Source organism: Ranitomeya variabilis, chromosome 2 (genome assembly GCF_051348905.1).
Source record: "Ranitomeya variabilis isolate aRanVar5 chromosome 2, aRanVar5.hap1, whole genome shotgun sequence".
Taxonomy (NCBI): domain Eukaryota; kingdom Metazoa; phylum Chordata; class Amphibia; order Anura; family Dendrobatidae; genus Ranitomeya; species Ranitomeya variabilis.
In genome coordinates, this window is record NC_135233.1 from 802,545,866 (window position 1) to 802,563,817 (window position 17,952).

The window sequence follows — 17,952 nt, forward strand, 5'->3', positions numbered from 1 at the left end:
GCAATATACAACATGACTGTCCAATATACTACGTGGGCTGTGCAATATACTATGTGGCTGTGTTGGTTCTGTTATATACTACGTCGACTGTGCAATATACTACATAGCTATGTTATATACTACGTGCCTCTACAATATACTATGTGGCTATGTTATATACTACGTGGCTCTGCTATATACTACGTCGCTGACCAATATACTATGTGCCTGTGCAATACACTACGTAGATGTGCAATACACTACGTGACTGTGTTATATACTACGTGGCTGTGCAATATACTACGTGGCTGTTATATACTACGTGGCTGTGCAATATACTACGTGGCTCTGTTATATACTACGTGGCTGTGCAATATACTACATGGCTATGTTATATACTACGTGGCTCTGCTATATACTACGTCGCTGACCAATATACTACATAGCTGTGCAATACACTACGTAGCTGTGCAATACACTACGTGACTGTGTTATATACTACGTGGCTGTGCAATATACAACATATGTCATGATTAAGGGAGCTTAGTCTCCAGAAACGCGTTGAGATTCTTACCCATATGGTTCGTGCTGAAGTCTGTATCCTCTATGTTTAAAGTCTGTGAATAAAGAAAACTCTTTTTTATGGATTCGGTGAAGCTGGACATTCTCTTCTTTAATATACTACGTGCCTGTGCAATATACTACGTGGCTCTACAATATACTACGTGGCAGCAGGAGTGTGGAAACCACAGAAAAAACGACAAAAAAAGTAAAAAATAATACACAAGAAAATGTATTAGTACATACAAAAACACAATTTAAAAAGTACTACTACAGGACACAATAGGACCAGATGTATAGCATGTGTATACCGCAAACAAAGTGCAACCGTGCAAAGCCTAAATGTGCAGACCAGGAGACAGATCACATTCAGATCCGTATATATATTGAGAGTAAAAAAAGAGGGAAGTATTTGTACAACAGACAAAAATACTATGTGTATACAGACTGCCGCTATGATTGATTTTATGTACACAGGGATCATACCCCATGGGCTGACGTGCAGGTCCAGGATTCATCCACGAGCCAGCGTTATCCCTATTATAGGTAATATATATGGTCACAATTACCGCCTTGCGGGCTGGTGGATATGAGGGATTCTTCTACTATCATGTAATGGGGTTAATTGTTGTGAATTTGGATTCTGGGCTCCCCCGGTGGCTACTGGTGGAATTGAACTGATGTCTTCATCTTCTCTGTTCACCTGTTCCCATCAAGATGTGGGAGTCGCTATATAACCTTGCTTCTCTGTTAGTTGCTTGCCGGTCAACAATGTTACCAGAAGCCTCTCTGTGCTTGTTCCTGCTCCTAGACAACTACTAGATAAGTTGGACTCTTGTCCATGTTTGTTTTTGCATTTTTGTTCCAGTTCACAGCTGTAGTTTCGTTACTGTGTCTGGAAAGCTCTTGTGAACAGGAATTGCCACTCTGGTGTTATGAGTTAATGCCAGAGTCCTAAAGTAATTTCTGGATGGTGTTTTGATAGGGTTTTCAGCTGACCATGAAAGTGTCCTTTCTGTCTTCTGCTATGTAGTAAGTGGACCTCAAATTTGCTAAACCTATTTTCATACTACGTTTGTTATTTCATCTTAATTCACCGCCAATATATGTGGGGGGCCTCTGTCTCCTTTCGGGGTATTTCTCTAGAGGTGAGCTAGGACTAATATTTTCCTCTGCTAGCATTATTTAGTCCTCCGGCTGGTGCTGGGCATCTAGAATCAACGTAGGCATGCTACCCGGCCACTGCTAGTTGTGCGTTAGGTTTAGTTCATGGTCAGCTCAGTTCCCATCTTCCAAGAGCTAGTTCCTATATATGCTGATGCTATGTTCTCTTGCCATTGAGATCATGACAGTTTGACCGGCCACTAAAGGGTTAAAATCCTTGGCTGAGAAAGGAGAGAAATAAGAAGTCTGCTGAGATTTTTTTTTTTTTTTTTCCTCTTGAGTGTGCTCTTAATTGGACCTCTTGCCAGTCTGTCTATGCTGCAGCCTTTGTTTTTTTTCTCTTTCTCTGCTTCTAATCTTTGAATGGCTCTGTGTCCACCTGTTTGTAATGGATCTTCAGAGTGTAACTGCAGGTTTGAATAATCTCGCCACGAAGGTACAACATTTGCAAGATTTTGTTTGTCATGCACCTGTATCTGAACCGAGAATTCCTTTGCCGGAATTTTTCTCGGGGAATAGATCTGGGTTTCAGAATTTTCGAAATAATTGCAAATTATTTTTGTCCCTGAAATCTCGCTCTGCCGGAGACCCTGCACAGCAGGTCAGGATTGTGATTTCCTTGCTCCGGGGCGACCCTCAAGACTGGGCTTTTTCATTGACACCAGGGGATCCTGCGTTGCTTAATGTGGATGCGTTTTTTCTGGCCTTGGGGTTGCTTTATGACGAACCTCATTTGGAGCTTCAGGCAGAAAAAACTTTGATGTCCCTATCTCAGGGGCAAGATGAAGCGGAAATTTACTGCCAAAGATTCCGTAAATGGTCTGTGCTTACTCAGTGGAATGAGTGCGCCCTGGCGGCGACTTTCAGAGAGGGTCTCTCTGATGCCATTAAGGATGTTATGGTGGGGTTCCCTGTGCCTGCGGGTCTGAATGAGTCCATGACAATGGCTATTCAGATCGATAGGCGTTTGCGGGAGCGCAAACCAGTGCACCATCTGGCGGTGTCCACTGAGAAGTCGCCAGAGAGTATGCAGTGTGATAGAATTCTGTCCCGAAGCGAGCGGCAGAATTTTAGACGGAAAAATGGGTTGTGTTTCTATTGTGGTGATTCTACTCATGTTATATCAGCATGCTCTAAGCGCACTAAAAAGCTTGATAAATCTGTTTCCATTTGCACCTTACCGTCTAAGTTTATTCTATCTGTGACCCTGATTTGCTCTTTGTCATCTATTACCACGGACGCCTATGTCGACTCTGGCGCCGCTTTGAGTCTTATGGATTGGTCCTTTGCCAAACGCTGTGGGTATGATTTAGAGCCTTTGGAGACTCCTATTCCTCTGAAGGGGATTGACTCCACCCCATTGGCTAATAATAAACCACAATACTGGACACAAGTAACTATGCGTATTAATCCGGATCACCAGGAGATTATTCGCTTTCTGGTGCTGTATAATCTACATGATGATTTGGTGCTAGGATTGCCTTGGCTGCAATCTCACAACCCAGTCCTTGACTGGAGAGCTATGTCTGTGTTGAGCTGGGGATGTAAGGGGGCTCATGGGGATGTACCTGTGGTTTCCATTTCATCATCTATTCCCTCTGAAATTCCTGAGTTCCTGTCTGACTATCGTGACGTCTTTGAAGAATCCAAGCTTGGTTCGTTACCTCCGCACCGGGAGTGCGATTGTGCCATAGACTTGATCCCGGGTAGTAAATACCCTAAGGGTCGTTTATTTAATCTGTCTGTGCCTGAACATGCTGCTATGCGAGAATATATAAAGGAGTCCTTGGAAAAGGGACATATTCGTCCATCGTCATCTCCCTTAGGAGCCGGTTTTTTCTTTGTGTCAAAAAAAGACGGCTCTTTGAGACCATGTATTGATTATCGGCTTTTGAATAAAATCACTGTTAAATATCAATACCCATTGCCGTTGCTGACTGATTTGTTTGCTCGCATAAAGGGGGCCAAGTGGTTCTCTAAGATTGACCTTCGTGGGGCGTATAATTTGGTGCGAATTAGGCAGGGGGATGAGTGGAAAACCGCATTTAATACGCCTGAGGGCCACTTTGAGTATTTAGTGATGCCTTTTGGTCTTTCAAATGCTCCGTCAGTTTTCCAGTCCTTTATGCATGATATTTTTCGCGATTATTTGGATAAATTTATGATTGTGTATCTGGATGATATTCTGATTTTTTCGGATGACTGGGACTCTCATGTCCAGCAAGTCAGGAGGGTTTTTCAGGTTTTGCGGTCTAATTCTTTGTGTGTGAAGGGTTCTAAGTGTGTTTTTGGGGTACAGAGGATTTCCTTTTTGGGATATATTTTTTCTCCCTCTTCCATTGAAATGGATCCTGTCAAGGTTCAAGCTATTTGTGATTGGACGCAGCCCTCTTCTCTTAAGAGTCTTCAGAAATTTTTGGGCTTTGCTAACTTTTATCGTCGATTTATTGCTGGTTTTTCGGATATTGCTAAGCCATTGACCGATTTGACTAAGAAGGGTGCTGATGTTGCTGATTGGTCCCCTGATGCTGTGGAGGCCTTTCGGGAGCTTAAGCGCCGTTTTTCCTCTGCCCCTGTGTTGCGTCAGCCTGATGTTGCTCTACCTTTTCAGGTTGAGGTCGACGCTTCTGAGATCGGAGCTGGGGCAGTGTTGTCGCAGAAAAGTTCTGACTGCTCCGTGATGAGGCCTTGTGCCTTCTTTTCCCGTAAATTTTCGCCCGCTGAGCGGAATTATGATGTTGGGAATCGGGAGCTTTTGGCCATGAAGTGGGCTTTTGAGGAGTGGCGCCATTGGCTTGAGGGGGCCAGACATCAGGTGGTGGTATTGACTGACCACAAAAATTTGATTTATCTTGAGACCGCCAGGCGCCTGAATCCTAGACAGGCGCGCTGGTCATTATTTTTCTCTCGGTTTAATTTTGTGGTGTCATACCTACCGGGTTCTAAGAATGTTAAGGCGGATGCCCTTTCTAGGAGTTTTGAGCCTGACTCGCCTGGTAACTCTGAGCCCACAGGTATCCTTAAGGATGGAGTGGTATTGTCAGCCGTTTCTCCAGACCTGCGGCGGGCCTTGCAGGAGTTTCAGGCGGATAGACCGGATCGTTGCCCACCTGATAAACTGTTTGTTCCTGATGATTGGACCAGTAGAGTCATCTCTGAGGTTCATTCTTCTGCGTTGGCAGGTCATCCTGGCATTTTTGGTACCAGGGATTTGGTGGCAAGGTCCTTCTGGTGGCCTTCCCTGTCACGAGATGTGCGAGGCTTTGTGCAGTCTTGTGACGTTTGTGCTCGGGCCAAGCCTTGTTGTTCTCGGGCTAGTGGATTATTGTTGCCCTTGCCTATTCCTAAGAGGCCTTGGACGCACATCTCGATGGATTTTATTTCAGATCTGCCTGTTTCTCAGAAGATGTCTGTCATCTGGGTGGTGTGTGACCGTTTCTCTAAGATGGTCCATTTGGTTCCTCTGCCCAAGTTGCCTTCTTCTTCCGAGTTGGTTCCTCTGTTTTTTCAAAATGTTGTTCGTTTGCATGGTATTCCTGAGAATATCATTTCTGACAGAGGGACCCAATTCGTGTCTAGATTTTGGCGGGCATTCTGTGCTAGGATGGGCATAGATTTATCTTTTTCGTCCGCTTTCCATCCTCAGACGAATGGCCAGACCGAGCGGACTAATCAGACCCTGGAGACATATCTGAGGTGTTTTGTGTCTGCTGACCAGGATGATTGGGTTGCTTTTTTGCCATTGGCGGAGTTCGCTCTCAATAATCGGGCCAGCTCTGCCACTTTGGTGTCCCCGTTTTTCTGTAATTCGGGGTTTCATCCTCGATTTTCCTCTGGTCAGGTGGAATCTTCGGATTGTCCTGGAGTGGATGCTGTGGTGGAGAGATTGCATCAGATCTGGGGGCAGGTGGTGGACAATTTGAGGTTGTCCCAGGAGAAGACTCAGCTTTTTGCCAACCGCTACCGTCGTGTTGGTCCTCGGCTTTGTGTTGGGGATTTGGTGTGGTTGTCTTCTCGTTTTGTCCCTATGAGGGTCTCTTCTCCTAAGTTTAAGCCTCGGTTCATCGGCCCGTATAAGATATTGGAGATTCTTAACCCTGTTTCCTTCCGTTTGGACCTCCCTGCATCCTTTTCTATTCATAACGTTTTTCATCGGTCATTATTGCGCAGGTATGAGGTACCGGTTGTGCCTTCCGTTGAGCCTCCTGCTCCGGTGTTGGTTGAGGGTGAGTTGGAGTACGTTGTGGAGAAAATCTTAGACTCCCGTGTTTCCAGACGGAGACTCCAGTATCTGGTCAAGTGGAAGGGATACGGCCAGGAGGATAATTCTTGGGTGAATGCATCTGATGTTCATGCCTCTGATCTGGTTCGTGCCTTTCATAGGGCCCATCCTGATCGCCCTGGTGTTTCTGGTGAGGGTTCGGTGCCCCCTCCTTGAGGGGGGGGTACTGTTGTGAATTTGGATTCTGGGCTCCCCCGGTGGCTACTGGTGGAATTGAACTGATGTCTTCATCTTCTCTGTTCACCTGTTCCCATCAAGATGTGGGAGTCGCTATATAACCTTGCTTCTCTGTTAGTTGCTTGCCGGTCAACAATGTTACCAGAAGCCTCTCTGTGCTTGTTCCTGCTCCTAGACAACTACTAGATAAGTTGGACTCTTGTCCATGTTTGTTTTTGCATTTTTGTTCCAGTTCACAGCTGTAGTTTCGTTACTGTGTCTGGAAAGCTCTTGTGAACAGGAATTGCCACTCTGGTGTTATGAGTTAATGCCAGAGTCCTAAAGTAATTTCTGGATGGTGTTTTGATAGGGTTTTCAGCTGACCATGAAAGTGTCCTTTCTGTCTTCTGCTATGTAGTAAGTGGACCTCAAATTTGCTAAACCTATTTTCATACTACGTTTGTTATTTCATCTTAATTCACCGCCAATATATGTGGGGGGCCTCTGTCTCCTTTCGGGGTATTTCTCTAGAGGTGAGCTAGGACTAATATTTTCCTCTGCTAGCATTATTTAGTCCTCCGGCTGGTGCTGGGCATCTAGAATCAACGTAGGCATGCTACCCGGCCACTGCTAGTTGTGCGTTAGGTTTAGTTCATGGTCAGCTCAGTTCCCATCTTCCAAGAGCTAGTTCCTATATATGCTGATGCTATGTTCTCTTGCCATTGAGATCATGACAGTTAATATATATGTGCCGCAGCTGCATGGTCAGTATACAGTGCGTGGACACTACTTAATTTGCGGGTTAGACCCCGTTTCCCATGTTGGTTATTCCTACATGGGATATTGTAATAATATGTGTCCTAATGATGCTTATAATGAGGTAAATAAGAATTATAAGAATAATTATAAACAAAAAAATATGGCCACACAGTGCTCCATACTGTATAATTGCCACACATGATGCTCCATACTGTATAATGGCCACACATGATGCTCCATACTGTATAATGGCCACACATGATGCTCCATACTGTATAATGGCCACACATGATGCTCCATACTGTATAATGGCCACACATGATGCTCCATACTGTATAATGACCACACATGATGCTCCATACTGTATAATGGCCGCACATGATGCTCCATACTGTATAATGACCGCACATGATGCTCCATACTGTATAATGGCCGCACATGATGCTCCATACTGTATAATGACCGCACATGATGCTCCATACTGTATAATGGCCCCACATGATGCTCCATACTGTATAATGGCCCCACATGATGCTCCATACTGTATAATGGCCACACATGATGCTCCATACTGCATAATGACCACACATGATGCTCCATACCTGTTAGGATTTGAACCTGCGACCCTTTGTTTGCTAGTCTGTTCCTTTGCTTGATGAGCTATTTGGAACTTGCTTGATTTCTGCCTGAAACCATATGAACTTCGTCTGGGATAGAGATCATCACCTGCCCTGCTGATTTGTCCCCACCCTGATTGAGCTTGATTGGACCTACTATATATACCTGGCCCTGTGCAGCTTCCTGTTGCTGAGTATTTTGTGTGCTCAGTCTAACTGAGTGAAGCAATCTCTGAGCTCCTGGTTGGAAGGTGTCTTGCTTGCATCTTCCTGCTTATTATTGATATTCTGCTGCTACTACCCTGAACTCCTGCTGCTCATACGGACTTTGTGCACGTGTGTTATCCAGGCCGGCCCTTGCTTGGGCTGGTCCTTGCATCTGCGGATATATTGAACTGCCACTGCCATATATTGCATCTCCAGAGGTCTTTCCACGGTCCGGTCACTTGTATACATCTGCTTCGGCCACTGACCTTCAGTCCTGTATCGCCAGTAACGTGACAGGATACTCAGCCCAAAAATGGAGGCCGCTGGGGCAGAAACTATGGATACACGTGTCAGAAAGCTGCAGGGTGCAATGTCCAATTTGCACGCCGAACAGATGAATGGAAAAGCACGGATGGATGCATTTATTATACAAAACGACCATAATGTACAGAATCTCCAACAAACTATCCAAGATTTGCAGAATACGGTACAGGTGTTGACTGTCCGAATTACACAGCTAGAAGGACAAGCTTCCGTCTCAACGTCTGACAGGCCCCCCAAATTGCCACCGTTTCGTTTTGGAGGTGATCGAGATAAATTTCGTGGATTTTTGAACCAATGCTATCTGTTCTTCGATACACATCCTAATCAGTTCCCGACCGATAGGTCAAAGGTGTTATGCATCATTATGCTGTTAACCCACAAAGCGATCGCTTGGGCTAATCCTCTGATTGTGACTCGGGACGCACGTTTAGACAATTTGAATGAGTTTATTCGGGCGATGCAGCAGATGTTTGATGACCCAAATCGTGCAGCTACAGCTGAATCAACGTTGCTGGCATTACGACAAGGCAAACGTCCCGTCGCAGAATATGCTATGGAGTATAGGAGGTGGGCCGTCGACACTGAATGGAATAATGCAGCAATAGTAACCTTCTTTAAAAGAGGACTTTCTAGTGCAGTAAAAGACGAACTTGCCCGTGGAGAGACCCCTTCAGATTTGGATGATTTAATCAAACATTGCATCCGGATTGATACCCGTCTGTCTGAACGACGACAAGAGAAGTGGAATTCCATGAATCGCTCAACTAACTCATATAACTCTTCCCTGCCATCGGTCATCAAAGAAGTGCCTAGCCGGAATCCCCGGGATACAGAATCAGAGCCGATGCAAGTAGACGCGATCCAGAGACGAGCGAGTGCAGAACGAAGAGAACAAAGATTTAAAGAGAATCTATGTCTGTACTGCGGGGAAGCAGGACATTTTCTCATTAACTGTCCAAGTCGTCCCACAAGCCGTTCACGAAAAATGGTGGCGGCCATAATGGACCCTGACTCCTCCGACGAGGAGTCTTACATTTCAGAGACTGATTATGCTAAGGATGAGATCCAGTCTATATCATCCATAGCTCCACATGTTAGGAAAGAGAACCGAGAATCCCATTATTTTGTAACAATTAAACTGAAGGTCAACTCCCTGTAGATCACCGCATCAGCCATGATCGATTCGGGAGCCAGCGGGATTTTCATGGATTCTGCGTTTGCTCAAAAACATGGCATAGAGGTGCAAAAAAGACGTTCACCTATTGTGATGGAGACAGTAGATGGATCTCCACTGAATTCGGGGCCAGTGGACCATGAGACAGGACTGTTGGAGCTCTATATTGAGCCACAGCACCGCGAGATGTTGACATTCCTAATTATTTCTTCCCCACATTTTCCGATTATTTTAGGTCTGCCCTGGTTACAGAAGCAAAATCCTAGCATCGACTGGGAGATGAAAAAGATCAGTTTCCCCGTAATGGACGTTCGGGCGGAAGTTACAAGTGAGTCAACATTAGAAACAGCCCAGAATTCAGAATTACCTCAGCTACCAGCGGTGTATGAAGATTTTCTAGATGTCTGTGACAAGAGGGGGGCAGATACACTTCCCCCGCATCGACCATACGACTGCCCAATAGAGCTACTCCCAGGGGCGGCTATACCATTTGGAACTATCTATCCTCTAGCAGGTCCTGAACTAAAGGCTCTCAAAGAATTTATTGAAGAAAATCTGAACAAAAAATTCATTCGTCCATCATCCTCGCCCGCTGGAGCTCCTATATTCTTCGTTAAAAAGAAAGATGGAACACTTCGGCCAGTAGTGGACTACAGGGAGCTTAATAAAGTGACGATTAAAAATCGTTATCCCTTACCATTGATCCCGGAACTCCTAGAAAAGGTGCGATGTGCGAAGATCTTCACTAAGTTAGATTTACGTGGGGCATATAACTTAGTACGTATAAGACCTGGGGATGAGTGGAAGACAGCTTTCCGTACCCGATATGGACACTTTGAGAGTCTAGTGATGCCCTTCGGACTTTGCAATGCTCCAGCTACTTTCCAGCACTTGGTGAATGATATTTTCCGAGACCTGTTGGACCAGTTCATGGTCGTTTATCTAGACGACATCCTAATTTTTTCTAACTCTTTGGAAGAACATCAAACGCACGTAAGACGAGTGTTAGAACGTTTAAGAGAGAATTCATTGTATATTAAATTAGAAAAATGTGAATTCCATCGAGAAGAGATCCAGTTCTTGGGATATGTCATTTCACCTCAAGGATTACGGATGGATGCTAAGAAAACGCAAGCTATCACCGAGTGGCCTATCCCTAAAAATGTGAAAGAGGTCCAGCGTTTTGTGGGGTTCGCCAACTTTTACAGACGTTTTATTAAAAATTTTTCAGAAATTGTGGCACCCATCACGCAACTGACAAAAAAAGGAGCAAATTTCATCTGGACTCCCCAGGCGCAAGAAGCATTCTCTCGTTTAAAAATGAAGTTCACGACGGCTCCCATATTACGCCATCCTGACCCAGAATTGGCATTCATCATCGAGGTGGATGCCTCAGACTGTGCGGTCGGTGCTATCCTCTCTCAGAGGACAGGGGAAAAGAAGTTGCTGCATCCATGTGCATTTTTCTCACAACGTATGTCCTTAGCCGAAAAGAACTATGACGTGGGTAATAAAGAATTGCTCGCCATTATATCAGCATTCAAAGAGTGGAGACATCATCTTCAAGGAGCGGCACAGCAAATTTTGGTGTTGACCGATCATCGCAATCTAGAGTTTATCAGGTCTGCAAAATGCCTCTCTCCTCGGCAGACCCGTTGGAGTCTGTTTCTGAATCAGTTTAATTTTGTAATATCATATCGACCAGGCTCCCGTAACAAGAAGGCAGACGCATTATCCCGAATGTTTTCAAGTGATGTTAACCTCGTAACAACACCCAAACCTATTGTGGCCGATACTAAAATCGTGGGAGTAATACATGATGGAGATTTGCTGGAAGATCTGAAAGCAGCATATGAAACAGACTCTTTTCTATCACGTCCATCAGGGGACATACACCTATTTTTCAAAAATCAAGTATGGACTGATGGTCGACGACTATATGTGCCAGAAGCAGCTCGGTTAAAAGTTCTACAACTAGTACACGACTCTAAAGTTGCAGGGCATAAAGGGGTACAGAAAACGCAGGAGTTTTTGTCACGTTTCTTTTGGTGGCCGAACTTTCAAGAAGACGTGAAGAAGTACGTTAAGTCTTGTGACATCTGTGCCAGACATAAGACCCCACGTGTATCTCCTATGGGACTACTGCAGCCTCTTGCCATTCCAACACGTCCATGGGGATCGATTTCAATGGACTTTATAGTGGATCTACCTGATTCCAAGGGAAAGACATCCATTCTGGTGGTAGTGGATCGACTTACGAAAGCAGCGCATTTTATCCCGTGTACAGGTCTGCCTTCAGCAAAAGATACAGCTGATCTGATAATTTGCAATGTTTTTCGTCTCCACGGAGTGCCAGATGAAGTCGTCTCAGATCGAGGTGTGCAATTTACATCTAAATTTTGGCGCAGTCTGTGCTCAGCACTAGACATCAAGGTACGATTGTCAACCGCTTATCATCCGCAATCTAACGGTCAAACAGAACGTACGAATCAGACACTGGAGCAGTATCTCCGTTGTTATATTTGCCATCTGCAAGACGACTGGGTAGATTTGTTGCCATTTGCAGAGTTTTCATACAATTCACAGAATGCCTCTACGAAACAGACGCCATTTTTTGCAAATCTTGGATATCATCCAAACATCCTTCCCAAGAATCCTGTGGCGCCATTAATACCAGCAGTCGCAGAAAGAATCTCTCTCCTACAGAAAAATCTGAATGTCCTGAAAGACACATTAAGGGAAGCTCAGGAGAAATATAAAAAAGCTGCTGACAGGTATCGTAGACCTACTCCCACGTTTAGGATTGGAGATCGAGTGTGGCTATCCACTAAGAATTTGAAATTGAAGATTCCTTCTCCTAAATTAGGACAGAAGTTTGTGGGACCATACAAAATCAATAAGATTGTGAGTCCATTGGCTGTACGTTTACAGCTACCAAAATCAATGAAGATTCATCCTGTATTCCACGTGTCTTTGTTGAAAGCCGCCACAGCCAATCCATTCCCAGAGCGATTCCCTCCACCTCCCGATTCAATTGAAGTGGATGGACAGGAGCAGTTTGTGGTGGAGAAGATCTTGGATTCTCGAATTCATAGAAATGGTTTACAATATTTGATCAAATGGCAGGGCTACGACACAGAAGAAAATTCATGGGAACCGGTAGGCAATGTCAATGCTCCCCGTTTGATTAGAAAATTTCATCAGCGGTATCCTGAAAAGCCTGGGCAAATTGCGTCCAGAGGCCGCCGTTAAGAGGGGAGTATTGTTAGGATTTGAACCTGCGACCCTTTGTTTGCTAGTCTGTTCCTTTGCTTGATGAGCTATTTGGAACTTGCTTGATTTCTGCCTGAAACCATATGAACTTCGTCTGGGATAGAGATCATCACCTGCCCTGCTGATTTGTCCCCGCCCTGATTGAGCTTGATTGGACCTACTATATATACCTGGCCCTGTGCAGCTTCCTGTTGCTGAGTATTTTGTGTGCTCAGTCTGAGTGAAGCAATCTCTGAGCTCCTGGTTGGAAGGTGTCTTGCTGGCATCTTCCTGCTTATTATTGATATTCTGCTGCTACTACCCTGAACTCCTGCTGCTCATACGGACTTTGTGCACGTGTGTTATCCAGGCCGGCCCTTGCTTGGGCTGGTCCTTGCATCTGCGGATATATTGAACTGCCACTGCCATATATTGCATCTCCAGAGGTCTTTCCACGGTCCGGTCACTTGTATACATCTGCTTCGGCCACTGACCTTCAGTCCTGTATCGCCAGTAACGTGACAATACCGTATAATGGCCCCACATGATGCTCCATACTGTATAATGACTGCACATGATGCTCTATACTGTATATTGGCTGCACATGATGCTCCATACTGTATACTGGCTGCAAGGAAAAAAAAAGAACTTGTTCCAGCTCTATATCTGTAAATTCAGGCTTGAAACTTTATTTTTCCAATTTAAAAGCAGTGGAAATATGCTCTCCAGAAGCACAGCGGGACAAGAGCGACACGCTTCGATCACTAAAAAGATCTTTAGAGATCGAAACGCGTTGCTCTTGTCCCGCTGTGCTTCTGGAGAGCATATTTCCACTGCTTTTAAATTGGCAAAATAAAGTTTCAAGCCTGAATTTTACAGATATGGAGCTGGAACAAGTTCTTTTTTTTTCCTTTCTCCTGTGACTACGTTGATCAGCGTGGAGTTCCTTGCACCTGCGGTGGTTACTCGGTGAGCTGGCTTTACTTACTATAGTTGTATACTGGCTGCGTATGATGCTCCATACTGTATAATAGCCCCACATGATGCTCCATACAGTATAATGACCGCACATGATGCTCCATACTGTATATTGGATGAACATGATGCTCCATACTGTATATTGGCTGCACATGATGCTCCATACTGTATAATGACCGCACATGCTGCTCCATACTGTATATTGGCTGCACATGATGCTCCATACTGTATATTGGCCGCACATGATGCTCCATACTGTATATTGGCCACACATGATACTTCGTACCGTATAATGGCCACACATAGCTACTCCTACACATGCAGCTGCGCTCCATACACTTTGCACACACGGCTCCGCTCCGTACACCTCATACACACACGGCCCTGCTCCGTACACCTCGTACACACACGACTCTGCTCCGTACACTTCGTACACACGTGGCTCCGCTCCGTACACCTCGTACACATTTAGCTCCGCTCCATACACCTCGTACACATTTAGCTCCGCTCCATACACCTCGTACACACGGCTCCGCTCCATACACCTCGTACACACGGCTCCGCTCCATACACCTCGTACACACGGCTCCGCTCCATACACCTCATACACACACGGCTCCGCTCCGTACACCTCGTACACATTTAGCTCCGCTCCATACATCTCGTACACGTTCAGCTCCGCTCCATACACCTCGTACACATTCAGCTCCGCTCCATACACCTCATACACACACGGCTCAGCTCCATACACCTCATACACAGACATGGCTCTGCCACATCCACACTGTACACCTCCTGACCCCACACAAGGCAGCTTACTTACCTCATCCAGCAGCACCATGTGGCAAGTTGGCAACCAGCTCAGCTGAGTCCTGCAATCCACGGAGGTCCCGATCATGTAACCCCTGACTCCTCCCCTCCTGTGACCTCATCACAGGTCCTATGCACACAGAGCAGCCAATATGTGGTGTAAGGCTCTGCGGGTGCAGGGATGACTGGCTGATACATCGCATACGGAAGGGTAAGGGGCATGGCTTAACACAAGGGGGCATGTCGGCTGCTTTTCCTGCTGTCTGCGGGAAGCAGAGCGTCCCGTGCGGGAGTTTGGGGCAAAGGCTCAAAACCGAGATAGTCCCGCAGAATGAGGGACAGTTGGGAGCTATGATATATACAGGAGGGGTGGTGTTGTGAATTCTGCTCTTGGGCTCCCTCTGGTGGTTGTAAGTGGTAGCGCTGCTGTCTCTGAATCGCAGCATTTATCAGGTGTGTTCACTTTTTGCAAATCTGACTGGGCTATTTAGTCTTGCTTCACCCTTTAGTCAGTGCCAGTTGTCCATTGTTCCTGGAGGATTCACATCTCTGCCTGGTCTCTCCTGCTTTGCAGTTCTTTTCAACAAAGATAAGTTCTGGCCTTGATTTTTTGCTGTCCACATGCTGTGGTCTTATTGTTCAGTTCTTGTCCATGTTTTTTTTGTCTTGTCCAGCTTGGTCTGTATAAGGATTTGTTTAGAAATATAGGCCACGGCACTCAGGGTATCTTGGAGGTGCTCAAGTTAGGTATCCAACCCGTCAAATATAAGTAGAAAATACTTGGCACTCAGAAGAGTTTTTTGCAAATTTGAGAAATAGATTTTTATTCGGTGCATCCAGTTCAATATTTAAACGTTTTCGGTCTTACACAATCAGACCTTCATCAGAAATAGTTGTGAAACTGGAGACCACAATAACAAAATATGCGGATATAACCATACACTGGTTAGGAGTCAGCAGGGGAGCAGGAGCGCAGGGCGTCTTATAGCAGGCGGTGGTAGGTGACCAATACGCTGAAAAGAGCAAGAGACTGGCCGGGACAGTAGCGCTGTAACCGCCAGAGTAGAGGACGCCGTGCCGCCAGGAAAATGCGCTCCAGGGCTGCCCTGGAGCGCATTTTCCTGGCGGCACGGCGTCCTCTACTTTGGCGGTTACAGCGCTACTGTCCCGGCCAGTCTCTTGCTCTTTTCAGCGTATTGGTCACCTACCACCGCCTGCTATAAGACGCCCTGCGCTCCTGCTCCCCTGCTGACTCCTAACCAGTGTATGGTTATATCCGCATATTTTGTTATTGTGGTCTCCAGTTTCACAACTATTTCTGATGAAGGTCTGATTGTGTAAGACCGAAAACGTTTAAATATTGAACTGGATGCACCGAATAAAAATCTATTTCTCAAATTTGCAAAAAACTCTTCTGAGTGCCAAGTATTTTCTACTTATTAAGGATTTGTTTAGCCAAGCTGGTATCTCTGGAGATGCAGATATACCCTCCATATCTTTAGTTAGCTGTGGAGATTTTGTATTTTCTGTGGTGGATATTTTCTAGTGTTTTAATACTGACCGCATAGTACTCTGTCCTATCCTTTCTATTTAGCTAGAAGTGGCCTCCTTTGCTAAATTCTGATTTCAGTCTGTGTATGTTTTTTCCCTCTCCTCTCACAGTCAATATTTGTGGGGGTCTGCCTATCCTTTGGGAAATTTCTCTGAGGCAAGATAGTTTTCCCTTTTCTATCTCTAGGGGTAATTAGTCCTCCGGCTGTGTCGAGATGTCCAGGGAGTGCTAGGTACATTCCACGGCTACTTCTAGTTGCGGTGTTAAGTTCAGGGTCTGCGGTCAGTACAGGTACCACCTTCTCCAGAGTACGTCTCATGCTGCTCTTAGGCCACCAGATCATAACAGTACAACTGGCCAACAATGAGTTAACCGCATCTCAGAAGAAGGGAAGGAAAGTGCTGAGCCATTTTTTTTTCTGTAGTCTGTTGTTTTTTTTTCTTCCCTCTTTACCTCTGGGTGGCTCAGGAGTTCGGCGCTGGAATGGATGTTCAGGGATTGGCTTCTCGTGTGGATCAACTTGCTGCTAGAGTACAGGGTATTTCCGATTATATCGTTCAGACTCTGGTTTTAGAGCCTAGAATTCCAACTCCTGATTTGTTTTTTGGGGATAGGTCCAAATTTCTGAGCTTTAAAAATAACTGTAAACTGTTTTTTGCTGAAACCCCGTTCCTCTGGTGATTCCATCCAGCAGGTTAAAATTGTTATATCTCTGCTGCGTGGTGACCCCCAGGATTGGGCATTTGCCCTGGAACCTGGGAATCCGGCGTTGCTTAATGTAGACACCTTTTTTCAGGCGCTTGGGTTACTGTATGACGAACCTAATTCAGTGGATCATGCTGAGAAGACCTTGTTGGCCCTGTCTCAGGGTCAAGAAGCGGCAGAATCATATTGCCAGAAGTTTAGAAAATGGTCTGTACTGACTAAATGGAATGAGGATGCCTTGGCGGCAATCTTCAGAAAGGGTCTTGCTGAATCTGTTAAAGATGTTATGGTGGGGTTCCCCACGCCTGCTGGTCTGAGTGATTCTATGTCTCTGGCCATTCAGATTGATCGGCGCTTGCGCGAGCGCAGAGTTGTGCACTCTATGGCATTGTCTTCCGAACGGAGTCCTGAGCCTATGCAGTGTGATAGGATTGTGTCTAGAGCTGAACGACAAGGATTCAGACGTCAGAATAGGTTGTGTTTTTACTGCGGCGATTCTGCTCATGTTATTTCTGATTGCCCTAAGTGTACCAAGAGAATCGCTAGTTCTGTTACCATCAGTACTGTACAACCTAAATTTCTGTTATCTGTGACCCTGATCTGCTCATTATCGTCATTTTCTGTCATGGCATTTGTGGATTCAGGCGCCGCTCTAAACTTAATGGACTTAGAATTTGCCAGGCATTGTGGTTTCCCCTTGCAGCCTTTGCAGAGTCCTATTCCTTTGAGGGGCATTGATGCTACACCGTTGGCTAAAAATAAACCTCAGTTTTGGACACAGCTGACCATGTGCATGGCGCCAGCCCATCAGGAAAATTGTCGTTTTCTGGTGTTGCATAATTTGCATGATGCTATTGTGCTGGGTTTCCCATGGTTACAGGTGCATAATCCGGTATTAGATTGGAAATCTATGTCTGTGACTAGTTGGGGTTGTCAGGGGGTTCATGGTGACGTTCCTTTGATGTCAATTGCCTCCTCCCCCTCTTCTGAAATTCCTGAGTTTTTGTCAGATTTCCAGGATGTATTCAATGAGCCCAAGTCCAGTTCCCTTCCACCGCATAGGGACTGTGATTGTGCTATTGACTTGATTCCAGGCTGTAAGTTCCCTAAGGGCCGACTTTTCAACCTATCTGTGCCAGAACATACCGCCATGCGGAGCTATGTTAAAAAGTCCTTGGAGAAGGGGCATATTCGGCCATCTTCTTCACCATTGGGAGCAGGTTTTGTTTTTGTTGCCAAAAAAGATGGCTCCTTGAGACCCTGTATTGATTATCGCCTCTTGAATAAGATCACGGTCAAATTCCAATACCCTTTGCCTTTGCTTTCTGATCTGTTTGCTAGGATTAAGGGGGCTAGTTGGTTTACTAAGATTGACCTTCGAGGGGCATATAATCTTGTTCGTATTAAGCAGGGTGACGAATGGAAAACTGCG

At 45.5% G+C, this 17,952-nt stretch overlaps 1 long non-coding RNA gene across 2 annotated transcripts in view; it reads right to left on the bottom strand.

The window, feature by feature from the left end:
- Positions 1-17,952, bottom strand: part of LOC143807884 (uncharacterized) — a 37,009-nt gene that overhangs the window by 11,271 nt on the left and 7,786 nt on the right. For both annotated transcript variants that reach the window (XR_013221824.1, XR_013221823.1), the window contains exon 2: positions 554-596. This is a non-coding gene — a long non-coding RNA (uncharacterized LOC143807884). The remainder of the gene's footprint in view (positions 1-553; positions 597-17,952) is intronic.